At 32.8% G+C, this 10,296-nt stretch overlaps 1 long non-coding RNA gene across 1 annotated transcript; it reads left to right on the forward strand.

Annotated features, from left to right (window-relative positions):
- Positions 1 to 160: 160 nt before the first annotated feature.
- LOC127726309 (uncharacterized) lies at positions 161 to 4,971 on the forward strand. The gene is made up of 3 exons (XR_007993492.1): positions 161 to 328; positions 2,988 to 3,074; positions 4,247 to 4,971. It is a non-coding gene; the product is annotated as an uncharacterized LOC127726309 (long non-coding RNA).
- Positions 4,972 to 10,296: the final 5,325 nt, after the last annotated feature.

Here is a 10,296-nt window from a genome sequence, read left to right on the forward strand (position 1 = left end):
CCCCCCCCCCCCCCCCCCGAGTAAAATACACAAATGTATAATACCTTAATTCAGGAGCACAGTCTGTCTTTACCGTAAATAACTTCGAGATTAATATGTAAGTTTACCTTGCTAATCGATGTGCCTGTAATTCAGATTTAAATTTATTTGTGAGACCCCGTCACTATTTATATTCACTCAAAGAAAGGGGTTCTCCGTTACTGGGAAAATCCAAGGACGTATTGTGTTAGTTATACGTCCTTGGAAAATCTTATCTGATTCAGGATCAATTTATCGGTTACACTCCCCTATCACCAGTGATTCTTTGTGAACTGACATTCTGAAAAAGGTATACTGTTGACTATCAATTTGCATGATTAGTTACAGATGTCGACTCGGACTACTGCAAAAGACAATAATTCAGTTCACTGATTTAGATTGAATAGTGGTTCGGTTAATCCCCTCTTCCCCAAACAAGTAAGAATTAGGTTATACACATTTTGGTAGTCCAAATAATTATGACGTCTAGCAAGGCTATTTTATTTATTTTATGCCCCCGCCGTAGCGGTGGGGGCATTAAGTTTTACACTTGTCCGTCTGTACGTACATACGTCCGTACGTCCCAAAATTGGTTTCCGTTCTCTAACTTGAGTTTGCCTCGACCAAATGTTAAAGTAAAAACTTATACACAATGCTTATTACCACAAAAAAAACAGATCAAGTTTGAATTTTGGTGGTGTCACTTTAACCGTTCTAGAGTTATGCCCCTTTATAAATGGAAAAAGTGCAAATTTTTAGTTTCCGTTCTCTAACCTAAGTTTGCCTCAACCAAATGTTATAGAGTAAGAGATAAATTGTCTGGTCAGACAAATATAACTAGTATAAAAAGTCTATGGATACAAAATTTACTAGTATATTTAGTCCGATGTCAGTAATTTATGTCCCCAGACTAATTTTCCTAGTCCATGACATCACTATTCCCAGGTAAAAATGTCCAGTTTTTCTAATACTGTATGCAACATGTCAAGTATATTTGGTGTATGAAAATTTTTAAGGATGTACATGTTAGTCTGGCATGTTTTATTCGACCTTGACCTCATTTTTATGGTTCATTGCTCAATGTTATTTTTTTGTTTTTTTGGTCAGTTTTTCTATTTTCTTATTTTCAAATAAGCAATAGGTCAACTATATTTGGTGTATGGAATGATTGTAAGGTGCATATGTTTGACTGAGAAGTTTCATCTTACCTTGACTTTATTTTCATAGTACATTGGACAATGTTTAGTTTTTGTGTTAGTGTATGGATCTCTCTGACATTGTACCACAAGGTTCCATATCACCCAGGAAATGCTGGGATTGATTTTTGGGGTAATTGCCTCAAAATATTAGGAATTAGGGGCCAAAAAAGGGGCAAAAAACAAGCATTTTTCTAGTTTCATGACAATAACTTGTGTGTAAGTGTATGGATCTTTCTGAAATTGTACTACAAGGTTCCATATCACAAAGGAAAAGCTGGAATTGAGTTTGGGGGTAATTGCCTAAAACGTTTAGGAATAGGGGACCAAAAAGGGACCAAAAATAAGCATTTTTCTAGTTTCCAGACAATAACTTGTGTTCAAGTGTAAGGATCTCTCTGAAATTGTACTGCAAGGTACCATACCACAAAGGGAAGGCTGGGATTGATTTTGGGGGTAATTGCTGTAAAATTTTAGGAATAAGGGGCCAAAAAAGGGGCAAAAAACAAGAATTTTTCTAGTTTCATGACAATAACTTGTGTGTAAGTGTATGGATCTTTCTGAAATTGTACTACAAGGTTCCATATCACAAAGGGAAAGTTGGAATTGAGTTTGGGGGTAATTGCCCAAAATGTTTAGCAAAAAGGGGCCAAAAATAAGCATTTTTCTAGTTTCCAGAAAATAACTTGTGTTCAAGTGTATGGATCTCTCTGAAATTGTACTGCAAGGTACCATACCACAAAGGGAAGGCTGGGATTGATTTTAGGGGTAATTGCCTCAAAATTTAAGGAATGAGGGACCAAAAAGGGGCAAAAAACAAGCATTTTTCTAGTTTCAGGACAATAACTTGTGTGTAAGTGTATGGATCTTTATGAAATTGTACTACAAGGTTCCATATCACAAAGGGAAAGCTGGGTTTGAGTTTGGGGCTAATTGCCCTAAACGTTTAGGAATTTGGGGCCAAAAAGGGGCCAAAAAAACAAGCATTTTTCTAGTTCCAGACAATAACTTGTGTATAAGTGTATGGATCTCTCTGAAATTGTACTGCAAGGTACCATACTAGAAAGTGAAGGCTTAGACTGGTACCCGGCCGTTATTGAAAATCTTGACAATATTTGTATATTCGAAGGCATACTGAATATTTTACGGAAGGAGACCAACCTAGGGAAGGCTGGGATTGAGTTTGGGGTGATGAATCATAAGGGGGTTCAAAAAATTGGGGGGGGGGGAATTTTTTTTTCCTTTTTTTTTCTTTAAAATTTTCCGTTTTAAATTGGTTATCTCTGATTTATATATAAAAGCAAATAATAATGATATTGTTTGAATAGGTAAATTAAAATTTTTTAAGTTCTTAGACCACATTCATTCTGTGTCAGAAACCTATGCTGTGTCAAATATTTAATCACAATCCAAATTCAGTGCTGTATCAAGCTTGAATGTTGTGTCCATACTTGCCCCAACTGTTCAGGGTTCGACCTCTGCGGTCGTATCAAGCTGCACCCAGCGGAGCATTTTATTCATTTTATCAGATATTATAAGCATATGTCTACTTGTTGGTGTATGGAATGACTGCAAGGTGTCATATAAAAATAAGAAGATGTCTGTCGGCCAAGTTTAATATTACTGTGACCTCATTTTCATAGAATATTGATAATATCAAGCAAAAATGATGAGCAAGACAAGATACAAATGATCCAAAATTGTCAGTTGCCTACTCATTATGTAATAGTAGTTATTGTCATTAAATGAAAATGTTTACCCTTTTATGTGTAGGGCAAGAACATTAAAGATAAAGGGAAACTATAAACAAAAGAAATTATCAACAAAAATAGATTTACAGACGTCAACAAAGCCTAAATGGTAAGTCCACTTCTATAAAAGTTATTGCCCTTGAATAATGATTATTATGAAAATAAGATGTGGTATGATAAATGAGAAAACTATCCACCAGAGTTCAAGTAAGTGGATGTAAACAATGCAATTACTTATTAGAGGCTAATGATGACCTGTAAATAATGACAGGCAAAATATGGCAGGGTTGATATAAAAATAAGAAGCGGTACGATTGCCAATGAGACTTTTCTCCAATAGAGATCAAATGACATTAAATTTAACAAAATTAGTTCACTGTACAGCCTTCGACAATGAGCAAACCCTATACTGCATAGTAATCCATAAAAGGCCATGAAATAACAAATGTAAAACAATTCAATAAGGGCATGGCGTCATTTAAAAAGGGCATGGTGTCTATCCATGCTAAACATGCTTGGGGAAAACACCACAAAGGTGAAAGCTAAGTGCCTTATTTTTGCACAAAACAATAAACAAAAAACAAATATGATATATAGCAACAATTGACAACCACTGAATAAAAGACTTGGGACAGACACTTACAAAATGTGGCATGGTTTAACATGTTTGCTGGTGCCAAATCCTCCTCTAATTAAGGACAGTGGTGTAAGTGTCAGTTCAATATAAAAACTATAAAATCAGTTGAAAAGGTTTTTTTTCTGCTCTTGGGTCAGGTTATTTTGATACATTCCCGTTTTCATTCTCAATTTTATTAACTCATTATTAGAATGCAACAAAGCAGAAAAACAGCTACCAAAAACACAGACCGGATGTGGCTGGAAATTTATTCTTTCCCTTTAACAAAAAAGACTCAACATACAGATCTATTAGTACCGTACTCACAGTTACTGACAGCTAATTCAAAGCAAATATCAACTAATAAAATAAACATTTAGTGAGCACCCAACCCACCCCTAACCTGGGACAGTGGTTTTAATAACAGCACAACATTTGAACAAACTGTAAACATTTGTTGCAATTGGCTTAACTCAAAAGACTGCAACAAGGCACAAAAAACAACTAATATGAAAACCATAGACACAAAGCACTGAAATAAGAGTTCTTACAATTTTAAATATTCAAATGAAATTTTTATCAAAATGTACATAAATATGATAAAATAGCCATTTTATTGCTGTATTTCTCTTCATTTATAATTTTTGAGTTTTGTGTATTTGTAGGTCAGACATCTTGGTTTTCATGATCATCATTCAACAGGTCAATACTGAACAGCAAACTTAAAGTTGATATTTTTCTACATAGTGTGACTTTTTTATTAATTTGAAATGGAATGTGTTTTTTTTCCTACATAAGAAAGAGGAAATTTCAACATAATGACTATAAACTAAATGGAGTCATATCATCATGATCATAGATGCTCAAGAACTTAATCATGTAAAGCAACAACGTAATTATCAATTGAAAGAAGGGAGGAATGAAAAAATATATTAGTATTTTGTTGTCCAAATGAACTTGCTTTGTCCACTCATTTAAATCGCTCCATCCAATAAAGATGTACGGAGGAAGATTTTTGAAGAACAGATTGCAAAAATGTTTTGTCTAAGAATTGTAGGAATATTCTAGTGGATGAAATAATTTATTTACTTGACTATTATATAGTGGACTGAATAATTGTTCATAGCAAGCTGAAACAAGAAAACTAAAACTTAACAGGAAAAGTGTTTATTTTATAAATTTACAAATATAAATGTAATATTATGAACACCACAAAGGAATAAGATTCAAATCGTTTGCATATTCATGTATTGCAATGGAACTATAACAAAGAAAACTTTACCTCATGAAAAGAGTAAACTATAAACTGTGCTTTGTCAATTTATTCAGTCAGAATATGAAATATTTTTTTCAGTTCTATTTTTCATAATAAAACAAAGAAGACAAAGATTTCAAATCAATATTTTTTTCTTTTATTAAGACGTCATCATTTTATTTCAGTTAAAGGATTTTATTTTTTGACTTTAAATATTATTATATTTCCAAAATAATAATAATCTTTATTGTCATATAAACAAATTAAAAACATGTTTGTGACAAAATGAAAAAATACCAAAATACACTCATATATATTTTATAAACATTTTACTACCAAACAGAATTCATTGTAACATACGAATTACTGTATATTTATAATTTGAATTCCATAGGATTTTATTTTGTCCCATGGGATATTAAAAATCCCATGGGATATTAAAAATCCCATGGGATAATTATAGTCCCATGGGACAACAAATATCCCATGGGACTACAATTATCCCATGGGACCCAAAAAAATCCTATGGGATTTAACCAAAATCCCATGGGATAATGGTCAATCCCATGGGATTTGCCCTATCCCATGGGATATTGAAAATCCCATGTTTTTCTAAATCAAAATACAAAATATATATAATAATAACAGCAGAAAAGCAATGAAATTATTGAATCCCATGTAATTCCGCACATTTTGGTTATATACACGACACTGTAGGTCTAAGGAGAGGCGGCGGCGGATTTGCAAATGAGTGTTTTGCAAATTAAAAGTGTCCAGTGTTTTTAGATGAATTTGGTGTTTTTTTAATATCCCGTTCGATCACTTACATTATGTAACTGGTGTTTTATATAATCTTTTTATTGCAGTTTTTTACACATATGATTATGGCTCTGGTCTGGCTGTTGCCTACAATCATAAAATTAAGTTGATTATACTCATATCTATGTATTAGATACAGCTTGAGGGAGTTAGCCCGAATGGGGTGCATATAATTTACACCAATATATTATTGTCAATGCAGCATGATAGTTTTCAATAATTAAGGAGGGGGTTGTTTCGGCGATTTGATCATATGTTATTGAAAAGCATGATAAATGCAGGGTATCCAATTTCATTTAACGACATCTAAGTGTAAATATGATCGTCAAAATTATTCGTGTCTCTCAAATATAAAAGTCATTGTAATAAATTACTTTGCTCATCATGGGTCCTTTAATTGGAATGAAAATATCGTAACCTTTATCTTGCCTAAATTTAACTCCTAACGTTTCTACAAAGTTAAACATCCCTGGTTTTAAAATGTTTAGATGTGAGTGTTCTGATGAAGGTAAATACAGAAAATCCCAATGGTAGGACGCAATTTAAAAAGCTTTATTTTCATTAACATTATTTTTACCGTTTCGTTTTGGAAAAATACACTTAAAATATCTTAATATATAAATTTTGTTCTAATCCACTGTCATTGAACCGTAATTTCATAAATTTCTCTTTATCTGTAATCAGTTTTAATTGACGATAGTAGATTGATAAGATCATAGTTGTAAAATAAGTCTAAGTTAATTGTTCTGATGAACTGTGCAGACGGTCATAATGACCGTTACATTTGATGTATGATGCAGCTGTGTTTTTACTTTAATCACTTTTCATTACCAGTCGTATATTGTATGACTTTCTGTCCCTAGAATTGTGTGGTAAAGAGGGGAATAATACTTTGGTGTGTGTGTATTTGAAGAAAGTGTTGAAGGCGGGCATCGAAGGATGATAAAAATTAAAAATGAAAAAAAGATATGAAGATTTAATTGAAACTAAATTTGAAAACATTGATGATAAAAGTAAATTTTATCTATATAAAAAACTTAAAAAAGATTGCAAACTAGAAACTTATCTAAATATATCTAATTTTCAGATAAGGAGATTGATCACTAAATTTAGATTAAGTGATCACTCCCTCTTAATTGAAAAGGGGAGATATTTTAAAATCCCAAGAGAGGAACGTCTTTGTCATAAATGTAAAATACTAGAGGATGAGAAACATTTTTTACTCTATTGTGATTATAATAAAACACTAAGAAATGCCTTTTTTGAACACATATGTACTGAAAATAATAACTTAAATAATTTAAATGAAGAAGAAAAAATTCATTATTTACTAAATCCATCAACGCCTTTACAAACAAATAAGTTAGGATCCTTCTTGAAAAAGTCATTAGAACTGAGGGCAGGGGACTCTTAACAGCTTGTTTGTTTTTATAAATTTTGATGCTGTTTTATTGTGTTTGTTTGATATGTATGTATATATGTTTATTGTGTTATTACATGTTGGTCACAAACTGTAAAGTTTATACGACAATAAAATATTTGATTTGATTTGATTTGATAAAAGTGTGAGAATGTTGATATGCGAGAGGAGCAGAGAATGAGAGAATGTTGACATGCGAGAGGAGTAGAGAATGTTGACATGCGAGAGGAGTAGAGAATGTTGACATGCGAGAGGAGTAGAGAATGTTGACATGCGAGAGGAGTAGAGAATGAGAGAATGATAGATGTGTTTCTGTTTAACCATGTAATAACAGTAAAGTATATATATATATTGGTGCCACGATATCTCAGTAGCATGAGTTTGAATTCCGGCCAGGGAAGAACAAAAAATATGCTTCCGCAAATTTACAGATCTAAAAGAGGGACGAAAGATACCAGAGGGACAGTCAAACTCATAGATCGAAAACAAACTGACAACGCCATGGCCAAAAATAAAAAGACAAACAGACAAATAATAGTACAGATGACACAACATAGAAAACTAAAGACTAAGCAACACGAATCCCACCAAAAACTGGGGGTGATCTCAGGTGCTCCGGACTGTTATTCAGACGAATTATGTATACAGAATGTGTTTTCAGCCTTGTATCACCATCACTGGTGATCCGATGGATAAAATTTGTCGTCGAGTTGTCACTGGTTCAGACGTACTTATAATATAATTATTTCTGTGACTGATCCTACATTAATTTGTAAAATCCTCTACGATTGATAATTCAGCTGATCTGTATTATTCCATCTTCACGTACTGTGTTACGACACTAGATAAAAACTGACGAGGAAAGGTAACACCCGGCCACCGAAAGCTTGATTTTTGTCGAGCCTAGGTGGTCGAGTGGTCTAGCGCGTAGGCATAGTGCAAGTCGATTTGGTGTCACGATATCTCAGTAGCATGAGTTTGAATCCCGGCCAGGGAAGAACAAAAAATTTGCTTCCGCTAATTTACAGATCTAACATTGTTGGGCTGTTATTTAGACGAATTATGTATACAGAATGTGTTTTCAGCCTTGTATCACCATCACTGGTGATCCGATGGATAAAATCTGTCGTAGAGTTGTCACTGGTTCAGACGTACTTATAAAAATAAGGCTGAAAATGCACTAAATATCTGTATTCAATATGAGTATTCACATTTTGTCTATGAAGACATAAAATATATATATATATTTATGAACTTTTTTATGATAAATATGTATATACGAAATTGTGTTTTATGAAACTAGTGTCTAGGAAGAACTCCGTAACACCACTTTTAGAGTTATATTTTTTGTATATATTTCCTGTATAATTTGACCATTTTAGAAGACAATACAATATGGATAAACTCCTTTCCGGTTATCAAGATCTTTAAGGCCATGCAGTGTCCTATAGTTGTTTACATCCTCGAGCTTTGGTGTCTGTTGGATATTTGTCACATTGGGAATCATATCACAACTCGTTATCGTTATATTAAGGTTAAAGTCTCGGTTAAAGTAATTATATTTCAAACTGTTGCACTTCAATGTAATAATTCAGCGTACACGATTAAAACAAAGATACGATCGTCCTAATCTCTTTTTATCATTAGGTAAAAGTTGTTGACCAATGTTCAAATCTCATAAATCAATTACGTACACAAATTAAAGAATAAACAAAAACTGAGGAAATACATGAACTTAAAGAAGATCGAGACCGGGTGTAACGAAATACACCCAATCGTGATAACGCCTTCATACAACTCATTTGAGATTGTAAGACATTAGGCTTAATCGTCAGAGTAAGTCTGAAACATATACTAGTATGATGTTTTTTACGTAAGCCAAAAATCTTCATTTTTTCTGCAACGGTGGCCAAAAAGTTAATGTCAGCATTTATTGGGTGTCAATTTAATTTTTCATCCCAATCTATATCAGGATATTTGCCTGTTTTCATTTAAGATTTATTCTTAAGCTTGGGTATAAATGCCTGTGGAACTATATTCCGCCATGTAAAAGATAAATAAAGACATGTGAACCACATGTTAGACTATTTACTGCTATTATTGATGCGGAACCCTATGCCAGATCTTACCGTGTGAATGACGAACGGTGACCCGTATGGAGAATGTTGATTCTTTTACAGAACCATCCGTAATCGGATATATATTTTGATGCACTCACAAATTACGCAAACAATTCATTGCAATTTCGATTTCCTATTTGAATCAGTTTTGATATACTAAAGTGGATTTCAAACCAGTACGATAATATATTATACTGGTTTGCACTGTAGCTCGGTACAGTTTTAATGCTTTCGGTTCACTTTTATTACATGTGATTCACTTTATTATTACAATAACCAAAAAATTCCAATGTATTTGAATTCCTGGAATATATCTAACAGATTACCGACAAAACAACATTAAACAAAACGTACTCGTTTGACTGCTAATCTATGACTAAAGGTGCATTCTTACTGTGATGATAAGGAAACCATCGATAACCTTGACATGTAACACCTCTCGTGTACTCCAACACAGTATTTTGATAGAACTCACCAGAGTTCAATGCCTTCAAATATTGTTTTGTATACATTTTAAGTATTATAACAAAAAATTACTTCAAAACTAATTTTCTATGGAAAACACTTTGTTATATTGCGAAAAAAATCACAATTTTCTTTGCTGAACGGAAATACTTCAATAGCTTCTCTGAATCGCAGAGAAAAGAATTCTGTAAATTCTTTTCATTTTGTTATGAAATCTATTTTACAGTGAGAATATTTCAAACCTTGCCTTTTCAAGCGGTGTGCTTTAACATTTCATATTATGACTCTTGAAAAATATGAAATGTTTTTTTAGATTTTTTTTATCTCCGTTTGTTTTACCTGTATAAGTGAACAAAAGGAGATTATGTTATACATATGTCAAATAGACCTGCTAAATAATAAGACCAAACAAAACTAAAAGGATGCACAGTCACAGTGGTCAGAACAAGTTCCTTGTAATAGTCTAATGTCAACACAAGACTTCGAGCCACAAACCTACCCGATTCCAGAAAAAGGTCAACGAATTTAACTGTGAACAACATTTACCAATACCCATACATTTAACCATAACCTTCTATTTTGCTAAAACAATAAGATGATATTAAAATTAAGAAGATGTGGTATGATTAACAATGA

The sequence above is a fragment of the Mytilus californianus genome, unplaced genomic scaffold, assembly GCF_021869535.1.
Source record: "Mytilus californianus isolate M0D057914Y unplaced genomic scaffold, xbMytCali1.0.p SCAF_17, whole genome shotgun sequence".
NCBI lineage: Eukaryota > Metazoa > Mollusca > Bivalvia > Mytilida > Mytilidae > Mytilus > Mytilus californianus.